This window comes from Bos indicus x Bos taurus, chromosome 6, assembly GCF_003369695.1.
Source record: "Bos indicus x Bos taurus breed Angus x Brahman F1 hybrid chromosome 6, Bos_hybrid_MaternalHap_v2.0, whole genome shotgun sequence".
NCBI lineage: Eukaryota > Metazoa > Chordata > Mammalia > Artiodactyla > Bovidae > Bos > Bos indicus x Bos taurus.
Window position 1 is genome coordinate 15,400,849 of NC_040081.1, and position 22,764 is coordinate 15,423,612.

Sequence of the window (22,764 nt, forward strand, 5' to 3'; positions counted from 1 at the left end):
GAATTATTAACTGGAGCTGTAAGCTAACTCTTTTTTCAGAGAGAGGTAGTGGGGGACAGCCCTCCGTAAAGTCAGAGGTGTAGGTGAAAGCACAAAGCAGAAAGTAGGCAGGCTCTGGTTTGGGGGGTAGATGCTTGAGAATTTCCAGGGGGCTCCTGAGGCTCGATCCCGCCTTTGCGTATGCCGAGCCTCCTTCCTCATGACCTTTGTCATGGGCGGAGTTCCTCACGCTGGCTCCCAGCAGTGATAGAATTCCAGTTGAGCTATTCCAGATCCTGAAAGATGATGCTGTGGAAAGTGCTGCACTCAATATGCAATATGCAATATGCACTCAATATGCAATATGCCGGCTCCCGGCAATAAAGCACTCACTAATGACTCTCTTGTTTCCCTCTCCAGCCTCAATTCTCACCTTGTTAGCCTTAGTCTTGGTCTGCCACTTTTGGTTCCAAGCATCCTAATCTCTCCATGATTCACTAGAAATGGCACATATTCCTTCTTCCCTCTTCCATTGGCTCATCCCTACTCACTCTGCATGCCTCAACTCTGGCATCCTTTTGTCAGGGGGGGGCCCCAAGCTTCCAATTTTTAATTCTGAGTGTTTCTTACAAACTTTCATAAAAACTCTAATTCTTCATCTGGCAGCATCTATCACAGTATGCTTTCCCCATCAGTTTACCTGTCTGTATCGTCTTGGGATACATAAGACTCTAAAGCGTGAAGACTAACTCTTATTCAATAAATGTTTCCAGTATCTCGCATACTGTTGGACATAGAGTAGTTCCATAATAACTATTAGCTGAATTAAGATTATATATGTCGGAAGTTCCCTGGTAGTCCAGTGGCTAAGACTCTGAGCTCCCAATGCAGGGGCTGTAGGTTTAATCCCTCATCAGGGAACTAGATCCCACATGCTACAACTAAGACCGGGTGTAGCTAAATAAATAAATTAGAAAAAAAAAAGATTATATATGTTGAAGATCTATTTTATGTCAGGCAGTGTGCTGCTTGCTTTACAAATAGTATCTCATTTAAACCTCACCAAAAACCCCCTCAAGACACCAGTTTTTATCATAGGGAAATTGGGGCTCCAAGTAGTAAAATAATCCAGCTGGACCTGTGGTTTCCCAGCAGCCCCCTGGTGAACAGTCTCAACAAGAGGAACCACCAAAGAGTGAGGACATTCTACCTGGTCAAGGGAGAGAGGATGAAGGAGCACCTGTTATTCAAGGACCTAACCTGGAAGTTGATCGACTGGAACTGACTGGAGGTGAGCGTGGAGATGGTCTAGAGGTCAAGAGGAAGCTTCTACCCAAGCTTGAACTCACTGAAAGACAGTTATAGGTTTAAAAGAAGACAAACTGAAATCGTGTCGTTTGTTCTTATACTGGACATTTATTAAGATTCTCTCAGTAAAGTTTTACAGTTTGCTCTTCAACAGGTACAAAGATGGTAAGTGGTGAGGGAAGATTTGAACCCAGGTTTGACTTTAGAGCAAAAAGTATATTTCATCTATCTCTGAGCTTCAGAATGAATTAAAGAAAATTATATCAGAGTTGCTAGAAGAACCTTCATTATGATTCCAGGTCAACGTGCCAGAATCTGTGGCTCTGTTTTTTAAATATGTTTCTCTCTATGGGAACTTTCCAAGCTGTGCTGCTGGGTGGCATTTGACAAGTTTACATTTCTCAATATAACCCTTTTCCTTAATTACACAAAGAAACTTGTCTTGATGTGATAATGGTATAGAAATGGGAGGTGAAAGGATGGCTAGTAAGAACATGAAATTCTGAGTCTTTAAATTCTACTCACAAAGATCCACATACTAGCAGAGAAATCCCTGAAAGAAAGGCGGGTAAGTCATCTTTTCCTGGTGGGACATCTCTTGGTCTTTAACATCCAAACCTCATAATGGTACATATCTCTTAGCACATTTTGGGAAATAATATTTACATAGGCAAAATGTGTATGTATGTCTTTAAAACTCAATACAACCTTTTAAACTAAACAATACACATAAAAAGTCTCAATTATTTTCCAAACTGACAGAATAAAAGAATCATATGAAAAGAACCCCAAGGGTCAGTTAAGTGGATGTATAACTCTTGCTGGCACCAAGAGAGGTTGTATTAACTACAGACAAAGCAAAGAAATTAACATTCATATTAATTTTTTTTTGGTGACTGGGAAATGATATTTTAAACATTTTCCATTCTTATTGACAGTTTATTTATTATACATAGTATTTGGATGTGTTTACATTTCAAGAAGTTGGCTCAGAGTTTGGGATTAATATGCAGCATTATATAATTTTTGTAATTTAAAATAATGTGAAATACATTTCCTGTGAATGTTCTTATATTAATACCATAAAGTCTGATTTTCAGAAATGAATTACTGGAATTAAGCAGGAAATACCTATCTATGCATAGAAAGTAAAATCAGAAAGAGAGCTAAATTAGCACTCCTGCCCAGACAAAGAAGTCCTACCAACTTAAGCTCTCCTCTGAATTCATCCTTCCACATGCATAAAAGGACAAGGGACTGGGTCCTGAGCCCCTTCTAGAGTATACTCTGAGCTCCTGGAATCTTGAAAGTTCCTTCAGTCAGGAGGAAGAGAAGGCAAAGAAGGATTCTGTCAGTAGTATCAGTCTCCTTTTAAAGAGCTTTCCAAGAATGCCACCCTCTCGTCGCTTCTGCTTGTATCTCATTTGCTAGGACTGTATCCAATGACACGTCTACCTGTAAGGGAGGCAGGACATAACGGCTGTGAGTATTACCATAACCAAAAACAAATAAATAAAGGAAGAGGACACTTTCATATTAAGGAAAAAAGAGAAACTGGCCACAGATGGAATAATTTGTGAAGGAACAGTAATCTTCTCCTAAGCCAACAACATTCACCAGCATTTTGTTTTTTAGCCTGTTAACAAGCTCAGTAGCACTTTGACGGTCAATTAGCAGGAGGGAAATATTGGAATATCTTTATTCCTTTGTCAGGAAATTGTCAATGCTCCTAGACATGACAGGGAGTTCTGTCCATTAGTACCTTGTGAATATTTCTACTTTCTTATTCTAGAAGCATCTGAAATAATCTAGAATGGGCTGTTAATTCAATCTTGTTGTTCTTGGTTAGTTGCTAGTGAGTGAAGTTGCTCAGTCGTGTGCGACTCTTTGCGACCCCATGGACTGTAGCCTACCAGGCTCCTCTGTCCATGGGATTCCCCAGGCAAGAGTGGGTTGGTTAGTAGCTAAGTTGTCTCCAATTCTTTGAGACCCCATGGACTATAGCCCACCAGGCTCCTCTGTCCATGTGATTTTCCAGGCAAGAATACTGGAGTGGGTTGCCATTTCCTTCTCTAGGGGATCTTCCCAACCCAAGGATTGAACCCATATCGCCTGCATTGGAGGGCAGATTCTTTACCACGGAGCCACCAGGGAAGCCCAATTCAGTCTTCAGTTCAGTTCACTTCAGTGGCTCAGTCGTGTCTGACTCTTCACGGCCCCATGAATCACAGCACGTCAGGCCTCCCTATCCATCACCAACTCTTGGAGTTCATTCAAACTCACATCCATCAAGTCGGTGATGCCATCCAGCCATCTCATCCTCTGTCGTCCCCTTCTCCTCCTGCCCCCTATCCCTCCCAGCATCAGAGTCTTTCCCAATGAGTCAACTCTTAGCATGAGGTGGCCAAAGTATTGGAGTTTCAGCTTTAGCATCATTCCTTCCAAAGAACACCCAGGGCTGATCTCCTTCAGAATGGACTGGTTGGATCTCCTTGCAGTCCAAGGGACTCTCAAGAGTCTTCTCCAACACCACAGTTCAAAAGCATCAATTCTTCGGCGCTTAGCTTTCTTTACAATGCAAAGAAATAGAGGAAAACAACAGAATGGGAAAGACTAGAGATCTCTCCAAGAAAATTAGAGATACCAAGGTAACATTTTATGCGCAGGTGGGCTCGATAAAGGACAGAAATGGTATGGACCTAACAGAAGCAGAAGATATTAAGAAGAGGTGGCAAGAATACACAGAAGAACTGTACAAAAAAGATCTTCATGACCAAGATAATCACGATGGTGTGATCACTCACACTCACCTAGAGCCAGACATCCTGGAATGTGAAGTCAAGTGGGCCTTAGAAAGCATCACTACAAACAAAGCTAGTGGAGGTGATGGAATTCCAGTGGAGCTATTCCAAATCCTGAAAGATGATGCTGTGAAAGTGCTGCACTCAATATGCCAGCAAATTTGGAAAACTCAGCAGTGGCCACAGGACTGGAAAAGGTCAGTTTTCATTCCAATCCCAAAGAAAGGCAATGCCAAAGAATGCTCAAACTACCACACAATTGGACTCATCTCACATGCTAGTAAAGTAATGCTCAAAATTCTCCAAGCCAAGCTTCAGCAATATTTGAACCGTGAACTTCCAGATGTTCAAGCTGGTTTTAGAAAAGGGAGAGGAACCAGAGATCAAATTGCCAACATCTGCTGGATCATGGAAAAAGAAAGAGAGTTCCAGAAAAACATCTATTTCTGCTTTATTGACTATGCCAAAGCCTTTGACTGTGTGGATCACAATAAACTGTGGAAAATTCTGAAAGAGATGGGAATACCAGACCACCTGACCTGCCTCTTGAGAAATCTGTATGCAGGTCAGGAAGCAACAGTTAGAACTGGACATGGAACAACAGACTGGTTCCAAATAGGAAAAGGAGTACGTCAAGGCTGTATATTGTCACCCTGTTTATTTAATTTCTATGCAGAGTACATCATGAGAAACGCTGGGCTGGAAGAAGCACAAGCTAGAATCAAGATTGCTGGGAGAAATATCAATAACCTCAGGTATGCAGATGACACCACCCTTATGGCAGAAAGTGAAGAGGGACTAAAAAGCCTCTTGATGAAAGTGAAAGAGGAGAGTGAAAAAGTTGGCTTAAAGCTCAACATTCAGAAAACGAAGATCATGGCATCTGGTCCCATCACTTCATGGGAAATAGATGGGGAAACAGTGGAAACAGTGTCAGACTTTATTTTTTGGGCTCCAAAGTCACTGCAGATGGTGATTGCAGCCATGCAATTAAACGACACTTGCTCCTTGGAAGGAAAGTTATGACCAACTTAGATAGCATATTCAAAAGCAGAGACATTACTTTGCCAACAAAGGTCCATCTAGTCAAGGCTATGGTTTTTCCTGTGGTCATGTATGGATGTGAGAGTTGGACTGTGAAGAAAGCTGAGCACCAAAGAATTCAGTCTTAAAGGTGCACTATTTACAACTGTCTGTGTATATCCCACATTATGTCTGACAGCCTTTGGTTCAAGATGGCAGACAACAAAAGAGAACAAGAGGGCACAGTCAATAGACATGAGAACTCAACAAGCTTCTAGTGGATGGAAAGAAGATGAAAACACCAGGGTCTTGCAGGGGAAAAGGAAGGGATTTCAGCAAAAAAGAACCACTCAGAGTTCTAAGACACTGAATGAGAATATCTGAAGTGGCCGGGGGCGGGGGGGCGGGTGGGGGGAATGAAAGCAGGCCAAAAGCAGAGGTGTAAGTACAATTCTGACCATGGAAAACATGAGCCTCTGTCTGCCTTTCCCATCATCATGTATTCCTGTCTCTATTCATATGAGCACCAGCATTTTACCTACAGAGAAAAAATAAACAGACACATAACAACAAAACATTAAGGATTTTAAAAAATATAATTGTAGCTCTTTCCTGGGGAGAATTAGGGAGGAAGGCCACAGAATGAAGTTCTCCCCATTCCAGTATTTGTACCTTCTCTATTCCCCTGATTAAACTCTGCACTTGCAGAAAGTAAAGTCTTCTGACCCCAGTACACACATATACACACAGACTACTGTGTCCATATACATACAGACTACTGGGAAACTAACCTACAATACCACAACAGATGAAACTCATGCTGCCTGCTTAGAACAATCAAATTAAGCTGTGCTAAACTTTCCAGCCAATATGGATGGATGCACAACATGGATCACATGAAAATGTAAATCCAAATGTGTGAAATCCTTGAACCTGGCCACCACCTTATAAATTTAAGATAATGAAGCTCCTCCAACTAACAAGTCCATCCTTGTTCCAAAAATAAATAAATTAATGTCCCTCTAGGTAGATCTCTCCCTCAATTTTAAGTCCCAGAAGAGGGAATCAATGCTTCTCCTCCCCAAATTCATATTTTTCTCTGATCCAACGGGAGGGGTCACACTCCATGCCTGGGTTGAGGTTTATTCCTTCCTCAACAACTTGCACCAACTTTTGTATTTTTCTTTAGTGGATCACGTTGGGGTAGCACCAACATTAGCACCTGCAGAACTGGATCACTTCAACCCCAATGGTCTCATGAGTCCCAATCTTACAAATGTTCATAGGACCAGCCCTTTAACCACTGAATTTAGAAAACTTTATGGAAATGTCTAAAACAAAATGTAAGCCTTAACACTTAAATCTCAGCAACTACCCACCACCAATTGCATTTCTTGAGCTGAAGCGGATATTTCAGACCTTAGCTACAACCTAAGACCGCATCATTGTAACCAGTTGTAGGCCACCTCAGAGACAGTGTCACGGAGGAGAAGAAGGTAGACTATGGAAAATCATAAAAACATCCTTCTTATTGATGGACGAGGATGCACTATTTGAAAGACATCATTTCCCTAGCCAAGGGCAGCCTAAGACCTGGGTCCAAAGCAAACCAAATGACCTGCATCGCCCCTATTCCCCAAGCACCTGAATCTCAAACTTCTCCAATCCAGAGGGAAAAGCTTGTCCAACAAAAAGCAGCAGCAGAGGAATACTGAGTGACAGAACAAAAGAGCTGGGGTTCTTCCACAATACCAACAGACTCACTCTTTCCACTGGCCAAACGAACAATCTAGACAGGCTTCCTTCACCAGCTGTCAGAAGAGAATGCCCACAGAATGCCAAAGACTCCACCAAAGAGCTGGTAGGAATTGCAGTGGTGGCTACCTGTGGGGAGAAAGTATTGACTAGGAAGGGGGGCATTAGGAAACCACCAGAATCATGGAACTGTTTCTATTTTGATCTCAGTACTGACTGCATGTGGATATATAAGTAAGCAAAAATTCTTCAAACTGTTCACTTAACATTTGTGCATTTCATTGCATATAGAATATACCTCAAGAAAAAAGGGGGAAAAATAATTTTAAAAAAAAAAGAAGACACACAGCCAAATTTTTTCAAATAAGAAAACACTTCCAGACTTTCTGTAATTCTCCGGATTTCTGAAGTGACAGATCTGAAAGAAAGAATTAAGGGCAGTCAAAAAAAGAGGAAGATGATGATCAAGCAGGAGATGATCACATTTCCCTTCAGATCAGATCAGATCAGTCCCTCAGTCGTGTCCGACTTGTTGCGAGCCCATGAATTGCAACACGCCAGGCCTCCCTGTCCATCACCAACTCCCGGAGTTCACCCAGATTCACGTCCATCGAGTCAGTGATGCCATCCAGCCATCTCATCCTCTGTCGTCCCCTTCTCCTCTTTCCCTCAATCCCTCCCAGCATCAAAGTCTTTTCCAATGAGTCAACTCTTGGCATGAGGTGGCCAAAGTACTGGAGTTTCAGCTTTAGCATCATTCCTTCCAAAGAAATCCCAGAGCAGATCTCCTTCAGAATGGACTGGTTGGATCTCCTTGCAGTCCAAGGGACTCTCAAGAGCCTTCTCCAACACCACAGTTCAAAAGCATCAATTCTTCAGCGCTCAGCCTTCTTCACAGTCCAACTCTCACATCCATACATGACCACAGGAAAAACCATAGCCTTGACTAGACAGACCTTTGTTGGCAAAGTGATGTCTCTGCTTTTGAATATGCTATCTAGGTTGGTCATAACTTTCCTTCCAAGGAGTAAGCGTCTTTTAATTGCATGACTGCAGTCACCATCTGCAGTGATTTTGGAGCTCAGAAAAATAAAGTCTGACACTGTTTCCACTGTTTCCCCATCTATTTCCCATAAAGTGATGGGACCGGGTGCCATGAACGTCGTTTTCTGAATGTTGAGCTTTAAGCCAACTTTTTCACTCTCCTCTTTCACTTTCATCAAGAGGCTTTTGAGTTCCTCTTCACTTTCTGCCATAAGGGTGGTGTCATCTGCATATCTGAGGTTATTGATATTTCTCCCGGCAATCTTGATTCCAGCTTGTGTTTCTTCCAGTCCAGCGTTTCTCATGATGTACTCTGCATATAAGTTAAATAAACAGGGTGACAATATACAGCCTTGAGGTACTCCTTTTCCTATTTGGAACCAGTCTGTTGTTCCATGTCCAGTTCTAACTGTTGCTTCCTGACCTGCATACAGATTTCTCAAGAGGCAGGTCAGGTGGTCTGGTATTCCCATCTCTTTCAGAATTTTCCACAGTTTATTGTGATCCACACAGTCAAAGGCTTTGGCATAGTCAATAAAGCAGAAATAGATGTTTTTCTGGAACTCTCTTGCTTTTTCCATGATCCAGCAGATGTTGGCAATTTGATCTCTGGTTCCTCTGCCTTTTCTAAAACCAGCTTGAACATCTGGAAGTTCACGGTTCACATATTGCAGAAGCCTGGCTTGGAGAATTTTGAGCATTACTTTACTAGCATGTGAAATGAGTCCAATTGTGTGGTAGTTTGAGCATTCTTTGGCATTGCCTTTCTTTGGGATTGGAATGAAAACTGACCTTTTCCAGTCCTGTGGCCACTGCTGAGTTTTCCACATTTGCTGGCATATTGAGTGCAGCACTTTCACAGCATCATCTTTCAGGATTTGGAATAGCTCCACTGGAATTCCATCACCTCCACTAGCTTTGTTTGTAGTGATGCTTTCTAAGGCCCACTTGACTTCACATTCCAGGATGTCTGGCTCTAGGTCAGTGATCACACCATCGTGATTATCTGGGTCGTGAAGCTCTTTTTTGTACAGTTCTTCTGTGTATTCTTGCCATCTCTTCTTAATATCTTCTGCTTCTCTTAGGTCCATACCATTTCTGTCCTTTATCGAGCCCATCTTTGCATGAAATATTCCTTTGGTATCTCTGATTTTCTTGAAGAGATCCCTAGTCTTTCCCATTCTGTTGTTTTCCTCTATTTCTTTGCATTGATCGCTGAAGAAGGCTTTCTTATCTCTTCTTGCTATTCTTTGGATCTCTGCATTCAGATGCTTATATCTTTCCTTTTCTCCTTTGCTTTTCACTTCTCTTCTTTTCACAGCCATTTGTAAGGCCTCCCCAGACAGCCATTTTGCCTTTTTGCATTTCTTTTCCATGGGGATGGTCTTGATCCCTGTCTCCTGTACAATGTCACGAACCTCATTCCATAGTTCCATCAGGCACACTATCTATCAGATCTAGGCCCTTAAATCTATTTCTCACTTCCACTGTATAATCATAAGGGATTTGATTTAGGTCATACCTGATTGGTCTAGGTTTAAATTCATGTCAAAACAACTGGAAGCGAGACAAAGAAATAACCACCCATAGCCCCATGCAACACAAGTTAGCTCTCATGAAAGAGAATGCATCCTCAAAGTCTTTACCTATATGTGCACTGTGACTTTAAATCCCTTTCATGAAAACAGAGAGGGCTCTACTCCAGGGAAACATCGCCAAATAAAGATGTTGAGTCAGAACCCCTGTTCAGCACTTGAGTAACCTTCTCCGAAGGCACAGTTTCACAACTATAGTTCAGTGACCTGGTTCAAAGATTTATTCTCAGGGATGTGCCAAATGATTTTCTTTTTCTTATTTATTTCTGTTTTTACTTTTTAGCCACCAAGTGGCACGTGAGATCTTAGTTCCCTGACCAGGGAGTGAATTGGTGCCCCCAGCAGTGGAAGCATGGAGTCTTAACTGCTGGGCCACCAGGGAAGTCACAAATGACTTTCTCTTTAAAAGGGCTGCTGCATTATTCAAATTGGGGAAATAATGCCTCTGAGGGCCTTAGTTAGGACCAAGAAAAAGAACACAAGAAAAAAACTTTATTTGATGCTTTAAAATATTAAAATATTCTTATACCCCCATTCCTCAATATTTTCTTCTCTAATTCCCTGTTTGCCTCCCCACACACAAACTACCACCACCATTCAGACAACCAGATTGTTCTACCTCCTGGACTAGAGGACAGAATGTGTCAACAAATTAAAAGATTTAATTCTTAGATTTGGGATTTTAAAACTTAGGCAGTTTGGAGACTAACAAAGAGACATGACAGATACAGTATAAATGGGAAAGTACCTGATACATAAGAGAAAAATATCCCATCCTCACTCTACTCCCTGTCAATCTCCAACCTCTAAAGTACAAAGGAATCCTCAGGCTAAAAGAAGACTCCATCTTATTGCAGTGGAAACACAGAAGTGGTAACAGAGCATCTAAAGGGTCCCAGAAAGAGGAAGCTTGCCCTTGAGTTCTTGGGTTGAGTTCTAGGAAGGATTCAAAACCCCTATATGGGTTGCTGGTCTCTGGGAGGAAAGGAAACCAGCTCCCATTGTTTAGGCAGAGCCTGTGGAAATGACATAGCCTTGGAGGAAAAGTTGCACGGCACACCTACCCAGGTAGCATTGGAGACAATGCCTTAGGCTTTCCCATGCTCCGACACAGCCTGGATGTTTTACATGGCTCCTCAGAGAAGCACAGAGAGAGTGATAAAAATGGAGGGCCCATGGATGGGAATTAGGTACAACTAGGCAATTACATGGACTTTCATTTAAGGACCAGATAGGATGACTGTTCCAATGGATGCCAGATGACATCGAGGACAACACTGACCTCCTGACTTCCCCTCAACAATGCAGCCATGACCACAGCTAGCCCACAGGGACTTTTGTGCAGCTTAGGAAAAAACACTATACAATGTATACTGCTTACTGAAAGGAGGGCTTCCCTGATAGCACAGTTGGTAAAGAACCCACCTGAAATGCAGGGACCCTTGATTCCTGGGTTGCGAAGATCCGCTGGAAAAGCGGTAAGGCTACACACTACAGAATCCTTGGGCTTCCCTTGTGGCTCAGCTGGTAAAGAATCTGCCTGAATTGCGGGAGACCTGGGTTCGATCCCTGGGTTGGGAAGATCCTCTGGAGAAGGGAAAGGCTACCTACTCCAGTATTCTGGCCTGGAGAATTCCATGAACTGTATAGTCCATGGGGTTGCAAGGAGTCGGAAATAACCGAGAGGCTTTCATTTTCACTTTAGTGAAAGGAGAGGTTAACTTTCTGCTCCCTGTCTCTCTACCTACTCCAACCCCCAAGCCATGGTACTAGGAAATAGAACTCAGATGGTCTAACTCTTATACCTGAGCCACATCAACTCCAAACCTGCCTGAATAGTTGAGACTAACACATCTCAGGAAATTTATCTAAAATTTCATGCAAATTAAATCCATCCCAATATACAACTAAAGATATAAAGGAGAAACCACAACACAATGGTAGAAGGTACAGAGACATAGTCAAGACCCATAACCCCAAATGCGCAACTCACAAATGGGAGTTGCAAATTAGAATTGCAGAGCTTCTCCCCAAGGAGCAAGGGGTCTGAGTCCTACACTGAGGTCTCCAGCCCAAGGGTCCAGTACAAGGAAGATAAGCCCCCAGAATATTTGGCTTTGAAAGCCAGCAGGGCTTACTTTCCAGAGAGGCAGAGGGCTGGGGGAAATAGAGACCCCACTCTTAAAGGGCACCCACAAAGTCTCACGCATTCCAGGACCCAGGGCAGAAGCAGTAATTTGAAAGGAGCCTGGGTCAGACCCACTTGCTGATCTTGGAAAATCTCCCGAAGAGACAGAGGCAATTGGAGTTCATCCTCGAGACATAAACAGTGGTGCCAGTCATTCTGAGGAGCTTGATCTACTCTGAGGACACTGGTTTAGGCAATTTGGAATGTTCCCTTTAGCTTTACTAGCGCCTGGAGTCTAGGGCCCAGGCCTGCCCACAGCCTGTGGCACCAGTACTGGGATGCCAGAACAGTCTGGTACAGGCATAAAAACAGACACAAAGCTCAATGCAACAGAAAAGAGGGCCCAGAAACGAGCCCCTCTTATATGGGCAATTAATCAATGACAAAGGAGCTAGGAATATAAAATTGAGAAAGAAGAGAAAACAGCTTTTCTGATAAACGGTCTTAAGAGAATTGGACAGCTACATGTAGAAGAATAAAACTAGACTTTTCTATTGGGCTTTCCTGGTGGGTGGCTCAGTGGTCAAGAAATCATCTGCAGTGCAAGAGACCCAGGTTTGACCCCTGGGTCAGGAAGATCCCCTGAAGGAGGAAATGGCAACTCACTTCCGAATTCTTACCAGGAAAATCCTTGACAGTCTACAGCCCATAGAGTTGCAAAGTCAGACATGACTGAGCAACTGAATATGTTCTGTAAAACCATGAACAAACATAAACTCAAAGTAGATTAAAGATTTAATCTTAAGGTCTGATAACATGAAACTTCTGGGGACAACATAAACAGTTAAATTTTCTGACATCACTCATAGAAAAAAAATTTTTTTAATATGTCTCAGGCAAGGGAAACAAAACAAAAATAAAAAATGGACTAACAAACGAAAAGGCTTTTGCATAGCAAAAGAAACTATCAAAAAAAACCCGAAAAGGCCACTTACTGAATGGGAGAAGATGTTTGCAAAAGACACATCCAACAAAATGTTGATACCCAAAATATACAAAGAACTCATACAACTGGATATTAAACAAATAATCTGCTTAAACATTAGGGAGAGGATTTAAATAGACATTTCTCCAAAGAACACATACAGATAGCTACCAGGTGCTGAAAAGGTGCTTAACAACACTGACCGTCAGGGAAATGCAAACCAAAACCAGCTGTCCTAATTGCTGTCATCAAAAAGACAACAAAGAAGAAATTTCGGCAATTATATGCTGAAAGAAAAAGTCCTCCGACACTGTCAGTGGGAATATAAATTGGTGCAGCCCTTGTGGAAAAGCGTGTGGAGGTCTCTCAAACAACTAAAACTTGAACTACCACATGCCCCAGAAATTTCACTCCTGGGTATACATATGAAAAAAATAAAAACATTAATAGTAAAAGATACATGTACCCCAATGTTCATAGCAACATTATTTATGATTGCTTAGACATGGAAGCAAATTTAGTGTCCATCAACAGATGCATGGACAAAGAAGAAATGGTATGTATATTAACATGGAATACTACTCAGTCATAAAAGAGAAAGTTTACCATTACAGCAACGTGGATGGACTTGGAGTATTGTTATTATTCATAACAAGGTCCTTTCAATCACACCTGAGTTTTTATCAATGACATGACTTTCAGTTAGCTTCAAGATAAAGGCTGGTGCCCAAGGGAACGATCAGCCATCCCCTGACTATGGAAAGCTCTATACCTTGCCTTATGCATCTCTTCCATCTGGCTGTTCCTGAGTTGAAACCTTTATGATAAACTAGTAATCTAGTAAGTAAAATATTTTCTTCAGTTCTCTGAGTCATTATAGCATATTATTAAACCTATGGAGGGGTTGGGGAACCTCCTATTAGTGGCAGGTAGGTCAAAAGCACAGGTGATAACCTGGACTTATGATAGGTATCTGAACTGGGGATGTGGGGTGGAGTCTTGCAGGACTAAGCCCTTTAACCTGTGCAATCTGATACTATCTCCAGGTAACATCAGAATCGAGTTCCACTCAGACATCTAGTTGGTGTCAATAGCAAACTGGAAAACTGCTCAGAGTGAAAAAGCCTACACATCTGGCATCAGAAGTGAAGTACTGAGAATGATGTATATGGCGCAGAAAAACAGATTTTTTCCCCACAACTTTCTTCCTTCCAAATGTGTCATGACTGTATCTAATAGACAGAACCTATGGCTCAGATGGTAAAGCGTCTGCCTGCAATGAGGGAGACCCAGGTTCGATCCCTGGGTTGGGAAGATCCCCTGGAGAAGGAAATGGCAACCCACTCTAGTACTCTTGCCTAGAAAATTCCATGGATGGAGGAACCTGGTGGGCTACCATCCATGGAGTTGCAAAGAGTCAGGCACGACTGAGCGACTTCACTTTCACTTTAACTTGCATCCAGATTACAGATGCAAAGGAGATTGGTCAACATAGTTTTCAGTTTTCCAGTCTCAAGTTTACATCAGTTCAGTTCAGTTCAGTTGCTCAGTCGTGTCTGACTCTTTGCGACCCCATGGACTGCAGCACACCAGGCTTCCCTATCCATCACCAACCCCCAGAGCCTACTCAAACTCATGTCCACTGAGTCGGTGATGACATCCAACCATCTCATCCTCTGTCGTCCCCTTTTCCTCCTACTGTCAATCTTTCCCAGCATCAGGGTCTTTTCAAATGAGTCAGTTCTTTGCATCAGGTGGCCAAAGTATTGGAGTCTCAGCTTCAGCATCAGTCCTTCCAATGAATTTTCAGGATTGATTTCCTTTAGGATGGACTGGTTGGATCTCCTTGCAGTCCAAGGGACTTTCAAGAGTCTTCATCACCACAGTTCAAAAGCATCAATTCTTCGGTGCTCAGCTTTCTTTATAGTCCAACTCTCACATCCATACATGACTACTGGAAAAACTATAGCTTTGACTGAACGGACCTTTGTTGGTAAAGTAATGTCTCTGCTTTTTAATATGCTGTCTAGATTGGTCATAGCTTTTCTTCCAAGGAGCAAACGTCTTTTAATTTCAAGGCTGCAGTTACCATCTGCAGTGACTTTGCTGCTGCTGCTGCTAAGTGGCATCAGTCGTGTCCGACTCTGTGCAACCCCATAGACGGCAGCCTGCTCCCCCATCCATGGGATTCTCCAGGCAAGAACACTGGAGTGGGTTGCCATTTCCTTCTCCAATGCATGAAAGTGAAAAGTGAAAGGAAAGTTGCTCAGTTGTGTCTGACTCTTCGCGACCCCATGGACTGCAGCCCACCAGGCTCCTCCATCCATGGGATTTTCCAGGCAAGAGTACTGGAGTGGGGTGCCATAGAGCCCCCCAAAATAAAGTCTGTCTGTTTCCATTGTTTCCCCATCTATTTGCCATGAAGTGATGGGACTGGATAACCCAGGGATCAAACCCAGGTCTCCCGCATTACAGGCAGATTCTTTGCCAGCTGAGCCACAAGGGAGAGCCCCCAACTTTATATAAAGACACTCTAAAAGGAGAGTGGACTGGACCTTAGCAGGCCATTCTTCAATATCTATCACAGACATTGTATCACTGTCCTAATATATTGTATTTGTGCATTCTAAAATTATACAGTGCCAGAAAAACATGATGGAAGTTGCCCGCTTTGGGAAATAAACTATTTTAAGTATATCTATTCTGTTGAAAGCAGAGGAAATGCAAGTAGTGTTACCTGGCAACTTTGAATATCAATGAAATGATTAAGCATACAGTTTCCATTTATTCATGATCTGTGGCTACACATTGCCAAATTTCCAACTGCTTGATATTACAGGGAAGGAGAAGAATCTGACATGTGTAGTGCCCATTTGATCTTGAAAGTATTTTAAAACCTGTGCTTTCCTCAAATTTATTCATTCTTTCCTATGGAAAAAAAAAATCCAGGAAGAAAGGCATTCTGGCTTGCATCACATAAAATCTGAAAACTCTACAAATACTAAATAAAGTACTGCAGTAGACTGAACAACAGCTACCCAAATATATTAGGTCCTAATCCTTGGAACCTATAAACATTACCTTATATGAAGAAAAAAAAAAAAAAACCTTTTCAGATCTGATTAAAATAAGGATATTGAGATGGAGAGCTTATCCTGGTTTATCCAGGTGGGCCCTAAATGCAATTACATGTATCCTTATTAGGAGGAGGCAAAGGGAGATTTAACATGGATATATAGAGGAGAAAGGTATATGAAGACAGATTTGAAGATACTGGCCTCAAAGGTAAGAGTGATGCTGCCACAAACCAAGGAATGCCAGCAGCCATCAAAAATTGGAACAACTAAGAGATTCTCTCCTCTAGCTACCAAAGGAGCATAGCCCAGCTGACACCTTGATTTTGACCTAGTGACACTGATTTTGGACTTCCGGTGTCTAGATCTGAGAGAAATAAATTTCTGTTGTTTTAAGCTAACCAGGTTTACAGTGATTTACTGTAATAGTCACAGGACAAGTATTTCACAACTGAAATATTAGAGCCTACTAGCTCAATACATGAACTGTGAACTTCCAGATGTTCAAGCTAGTTTTAGAAAAGGGAGAGGAACCAGAGACCAAATTGCCAACATCCGCTGGATCATGGAAAAAGCAAGAGAGTTCCAGAAAAACATCTATTTCTGTTTTATTGACTATGCCAAAGCCTTTGACTGTGTGGATCACAATAAACTGTGGAAAATTCTGAAAGAGATGGGAATACCAGACCACTTGACCTGCCTCTTGAGAAACCTATATGCAGGTCAGGAAGCAACAGTTAGAACTGGACATGGAACAACAGACTGGTTCCATATAGGAAAAGGAGTACATCAAGGCTGTATATTATCACCCTGCTTATTTAACTTCTATGCAGAGTACATCATGAGAAACGCTGGACTGGAAGAAACACAAGCTGGAATCAAGATTGCTGGGAGAAATATCAATAACCTCAGATATGCAGATGACACCACCCTTATGGCAGAAAGTGAAGAGGAACTCAAAAGCCTCTTGATGAAGTGAAAGTGGAGAGTGAAAAAGTTGGCTTAAAGCTCAACATTCAGAAAACAAAGATCATGGCATCTGGTCCCATCACTTCATGGGAAATAGATGGGGAAACAGTGGAAACAGTGTCAGACTTTATTTTTTTGGGCTCCAAAATCACTGCAGATGGTGATTGCAGCCATGAAATTAAAAGATGCTTACTCCTTGGAAGGAAGGTTATGTCCAACCTAGATGGCATATTCAAAGGCAGAGACATCACTTTGCCAACAAAGGTCTGTCTAGTCAAGGCTGTGGTTTTTCCAGTGGTCATGCATGGATGTGAGAGTTGGACTGTGAAGAAGGCTGAGCGCCGAAGAATTGATGTTTTTAAACTGTGGTGTTGGAGAAGACTCTTGCGAATCCCTTGGACTGCAAGGAGATCCAACCAGTCCATTCTGAAGGAGATCTGCCCTGGGATTTCTTTGGAAGGAATGATGCTAAAGCTGAAACTCCAGTCCTTTGGCCACCTCATGTGAAGAGTTGACTCATTGGAAAAGACTCTGATGCTGGGAGGGATTGGGGGCAGGAGGAGAAGGGGACGACAGAGGATGAGATGGCTGGATAGCATCACTGATTTGATGGACGTGAGTCTGGGTGAACTCCGGGAGTTGGTGATGGACAGGGAGGCCTGGCGTGCTGCGATTCATGGGGTCGCAAAGAGTCGGACATGACTTGAGCGACTGAACTGAACTGAATCCCCTTCCAATTAACTTATCTCCAATTAACTTAATCCTATTTTTTCTTCTTCCCCATCTTGATTAAAACTTCAGTTTTAAAAATTCAGCGATTAAAGTGAGTGAAGAGTGAGTGAAGTCGCTCAGTCGTGTCCGACTCTTTGCGACCCCGTGGACTGTAGCCCACCAGGCTCCTCTGTCCATGGGATTCTCCAGGCAGGAATACTGGAGTGGCTTGCCATTTCCTTCTCCAGGGCATCTTCCCGACCCAGGGATCGAACCCAGGTCTCCCGCATTGCAGGCAGACGCTTTAACCTCTTGTTTGTTCAACTTTGTCCCAACTTCAGGCAGACTACAGTAAACAACATCTCCCAAAGCTTCCCGACAGCAGAGCAGGGCCGGTGCGCAGCTCCGGGACTGCACCCGCTCGCAGTCCCCAGGGCCGCAGCGAGCAGGGCACGCTGGGTGCCGAGATGGCGTGCAGGCTGCCGACCGCGGCCTGCATGCGCCACACCGCGCGCAGCCCATGTTCGCAGTGGTTAGAAGGTACACCGAAAGCAGCCAAGAAACCACCTGAGGCAAGATTAAAGGGACGTGAGAGGCTCATCAAGATTAGGAGACTGGACCACCTATGACTCTGCATACACCCTAATCTTGTCAGCAACCCCAACCTATTGAAACTTTGTAGAAGAAAGGAATGCAAGACTGTTGTTACTGCCTTGATCTTTATCACATACCCTTGCCTGACTTAGCGATTCCCTGGTGGCTCAGACAGTAAAGCGTCTGCCCGCAATGCAGGAGACCCGGGTTCGATCCCTGGGTTGGGAAGATCCCCTGGAGAAGGAAATGGCAACCCAGTCCAGTACGCTGGACGACTGAGCGACTTCATGACTTCACGACTTCCCTGACTTATAACTTCTCCCTATTCACCAGAGAGTGGGGGCACAGTTCTTGAGACCCTAGCCTACTGTGTTCCCCCTTTGCCTGGCAAAGTAACAAAGCCACTCTTTCCTTCTCCATTAAAAAAAGAAAAAGAAAAAAAAACTGGATCCAAATTCAGAATACCCTGGAAATCATTAGACTTTATACCAGGTAGTATATGATCTTAAAAAAGAAAAAAACCTTCAAAAGTCTAAAGTACAGAACTTCAAAAAAAGAATCAGACGTCAATAAATCAGTATGGGGACTTCCCTAGCAGTCTGATGGTTGGGAGTCTACTTTGCAATGCAGGAGACATGGGTTCGAACCTTGGTCAGGAAACTGATCCCACATGCCTTGGAGCAGCTAGGCCCAAGGCAAGAATACTGGTGCTGCAACTATTGAAGAGATCACGCCACAGCTAGAGAGTCAATTAGTGAAAGTCACTTAGTCACGTCTGACTCTTTGAGACCCCATGGAATGTGCAGTTCTGTGCAATTCTCCAGGCCAGAATACTGGAGTGGGTAGCCTTCCCCTTCTCCAGAGGATCTTCCCAACCCAGGGATCCAGCCCAGGTCTCCAGCGTTGCAGGCGGATTCTTTACCCGCTGAGCCAGGAGGGAAGCCCGCAAAAGAGTCCATGTGTTGCAACAAAAGATCCCAAGTGCCACAGCTAAGACCCATGCAGCCAAATACATATATAAATCACCATGATTTTGGAAATCCCACATTTGGGGAACTGTTTTACTCATTTGGCTTCTGGGAAACTCTTATTTTGTGGATGATATTTTTTCTCAAGGTCACCTTATTTTCCAACTTTAAACATCCTCCAATCTCTTCCACAGTTTTCTTCTCCTAGTTCAGTCAATTCAGTCACTCACGTCTTGTCTGACTCTTAGCGACCCCATGGACTGCAGCACACCAGGCTTCCCTGTCCTTCACCAACTCCCAGAGCTTGCTCAAACTCATGTCCATCGAGTCAGTGATGCCATCCAACCATCTCATCCTCTGTCATCCCCTTCTCCTCCTGTCTTCAGTCTTTCCCAGCATCAGGGTCTTTTCCAATGAGTCGGCTTTTCGCATCAGGTGGCCAAAGCATTGGAGTTTCAGCTTCAGCATCAGTCCTTCCAATGAATATTCAGGACTGATTTCCTTTAGGATTGACTAGTTGGATCTCCTTGCAATCCAAGGGACTCTCAAGAGTCTTCCAACACCACAGTTCAGAAGCATTAATTTTTCTCCTAAGATACTTGAACCATTACAAGAGTTCTCTACATGGTCTAATTGAGAAAGACTCCAGGCTCAAAGTACAACTGTTAGAGAGGAATCCGCTGCTGTGAATGCCTACAGCACTGAGAGAACGTGAGCCATAGATGGTCAGGCCAGGGTTGGGGTGTGGATGTGAGCCTGGCCATCTGCAGTGCAGATGGCCAAACTCCGCCTTCCCTCTTCCTCCTTTTCCTACTAAGAACCATAAAACATGACAAGTGGAGGACACCTAACTGTCCAATAATCCTCATTCTACAGGAGAAAACTGAGGCCACCAAAGGGAAAGGGATTTGCCTAAGATACCTGGTAAATCAATTAATGCAGGGCTAGGAAAGAACTCAGGCTTCCCTGGCAGCTCAATTAGTAAAGAATCTGCCTGCCGTGCAGGAGACCGGGGTTCGATCCCTGGGTCAGGAAGGGCCTCTGGAGAAAGAAATGGCAAACCACTCCAGTATGATTGCCTGGAAAATCCAACGGACAAAGGAGCCTGGCAGGCTACAGTCCATGGGGTTGCAAGAGTCTGACATGACTTAGCAACTAAACCACCACCACCATCAGGAAAGAACTCAAGCCTTCCAAGAATAGGTCTAGTGCTCTCCCCCTGTGCTACAGCTTTCCCTTTCTTATCCTTCCTCTAACAGGAGCCGAAATGACTTCTGCCAAGGCTCCCTTTGCCTGCATTTGGGGCTGGGTGGTCTTCTTCCCTCCAGCTCTCCCTCCCTCTCTCCTCCTCCCTTGCATTCTTTTCCTTCCTTGTTGTATACAAAATACAGCAAAATGATGTATAAAATATAATACAATCATAAAAACAAGTAACAGAAGAAAAAATAAGGGTAGAGATTACAAGATGGAGTTGGGAATAAGGTTAAAAATGTATATTATATTAAGGTAAAAACGTCTACGAAGGTAAGTCCCAGATTTGCCTCCAAATTTTTCTAACAGTGGAAACACAATTTACGTTATTCTTGATAATAAATCAAGTACCTAAGATGGCACAACTATTAATACTGAGACCAGGTAGGAATACTCTTCAGAGTTTCCTTATAATCAAAATATTTGAAGATTTGTTGTTGTTCCTTTTAGGCTATTTGCTGTAGAACACGTTGAAAAGACAGTCTTTAGGAGTTTAATTAGTATTCACTGTCTTAGGCCAAGTCATAAGGTGGTAAAGCCCTCCTCAGTCTTACATGAGAGTAACTGCTCTGCAGGTCTGAAGGCTCAGCTATGGTCCACTGTTCTGCCACATGCTTCTGACAGATTAAAGTTGGATCATGGTGGGAAAGGGACTCACTGAGATTCATGCCTTTCTCAAGGTCTCATTTATAGTTTGGACCAATGTTTATCAGAGGGAGAGCATGAGAGGGTCTAGGTATTTCTTTGTAATTAAAAGAAGTTTATTCATTATAAATTTCAACGCATCTCCTATTTTCTTTTTTCTTTTTTTGGCTATTACAAAAGTTTATTTAACAAAAAAGTAAGAAAATGTACACAACCCAATTTTTCTGGTAGTAAAATGTGGAGAGGGGACACAGGGAAGCGTTGATTTCTCTGGTGAACACAGCCATTGTTCATACTCGTTCCAAGGCTTCTAACATGATGATACTATTTCCTCGTATTACCACCATTCCAATATTGTTCTGTTGCCCACTAGTTGCCATCTCCACACATTCATCTATCACAAGATTCATAAAGGGATCAAATCCCCGCAATATTCCTTGGACAAGTCTGCCACCATTTAATTTCAATGATAACTTCTTGTCCATAAATTTCTTCAACTCGGGAGGGTGTGCTTTGCTCATGTATACTCCGCGAGCTCAAAGAAGCCTCCAAACGGAATTCGAGTGGGCCTCACGCTTCAGCAGCAGGCCCGGGGCTTTCCTATTTTCTACTAACACAAAAATAAAGAGTAAATGCAGTTTCCTAGCAGCCAGTTCATTAATACATTTATTTAGCTGCTAAGTTATGTCTGACTCTTTTGTGACCCCATGGACTGTAGCCTGCCAGTCTTCTGTCCATGGGATTTCCCAGGCAAGAATACTGGAGTGGGTTGCCATTTCCTTCTCCAGAGGATCTTCCCAATCCAGGGATCAAACCCATGTCTCCTGCATTGGCAGGTGGACTGTTTAACACGGAGCCACTAGGGAAGCTCTCATTAATACATACAAACATATATATGCACACACACACACACACACACACATATATGGAGAGTGTGGGAACCTTAATATAATGTAAAAGTAACTCTTCAGTTCAGTCGCTCAGTTGTGTCCGACTCTTTGCGACCCTATGAACCACAGCACACCAGGCCTCCCTGTCCATCACCAACTCCAAGTCCACCCAAACCCATGTCCATTGAGTTGGTGATGCCATCCAGCCATCTCATCCTCTGTTATCCCCTTCTCTTCCTGCCCTCAATCTTTCCCAGCATCAAGGTCTTTTCCAATGAGTCAGTTCTTCCCATCAGGTGGCCAAAGTATTGGAGTTTCAGCTTTAGCATCAGTCCTTCCAATGAACACCCAGGGCTGATCTCCTTTAGGATGGACTGGTTGGATCTCCTTGCAGTACAAGGGACTCTCAAGAGTCTTTTCCATCACCACAGTTCAAAAGCATCAATTCTTCGGTGCTCAGCTTTCTTCAAGTCCAACTCTCACATCTATACATGATCACTGGAAAAACCATAGCCTTGACTAGATGGACCTTTGTTGGCAAGTGTCTTTAAATTTCATGGCTGCAGTCACCATCTGCAGTGAAAAGTAACTCTAGATTTCTATTAACATGCAGGTTGCCTAATTGTTCTCGAGGAGTGCTTTGATCTTAATAGCAATAATAAGAAATTGTTTTCATTATCAAATAATGTTCTTGAGGTTTTCCTTTATATCTCAAATACATTTTTTGTGCTACCAAATAATTCTCTGTGTTGAACACATACAGGGGAAGTTTATCAGAATATATCTGAATAAAGAAAGCACGAGAGGTAGGATCCTATTACTTCCTATTTGATCTCCTTTCCCAGACATCCCTCAAGGGCCAAGGAAAACTCATTCCTTGGGCCTTAATTGCTCTTGGCTACTCCCGGAGCAAAAAGTCTTGGCTCACAAACTCAGAGGCTTTCAGGCAGCAAGCGACTGTCTGCAGCATGGAAGGCATATGCTCAGAGTGTTGTGAAAACCCCAGAGTTAAACTGGATTTTTGAACACCTATCTCATTCCCTT

At 43.0% G+C, this 22,764-nt stretch overlaps 1 long non-coding RNA gene and 1 pseudogene across 1 annotated transcript in view; both read right to left on the reverse strand.

Annotated features, from left to right (window-relative positions):
- Positions 1-1,361: 1,361 nt before the first annotated feature.
- Positions 1,362-22,764, reverse strand: part of LOC113894029 — a 29,468-nt gene continuing 8,065 nt past the window's right edge. The window contains exon 3 of the long non-coding RNA XR_003511450.1: positions 1,362-2,742. This is a non-coding gene — a long non-coding RNA (uncharacterized LOC113894029). The remainder of the gene's footprint in view (positions 2,743-22,764) is intronic.
- On the reverse strand, positions 20,990-21,419 carry LOC113894028 (annotated as a pseudogene).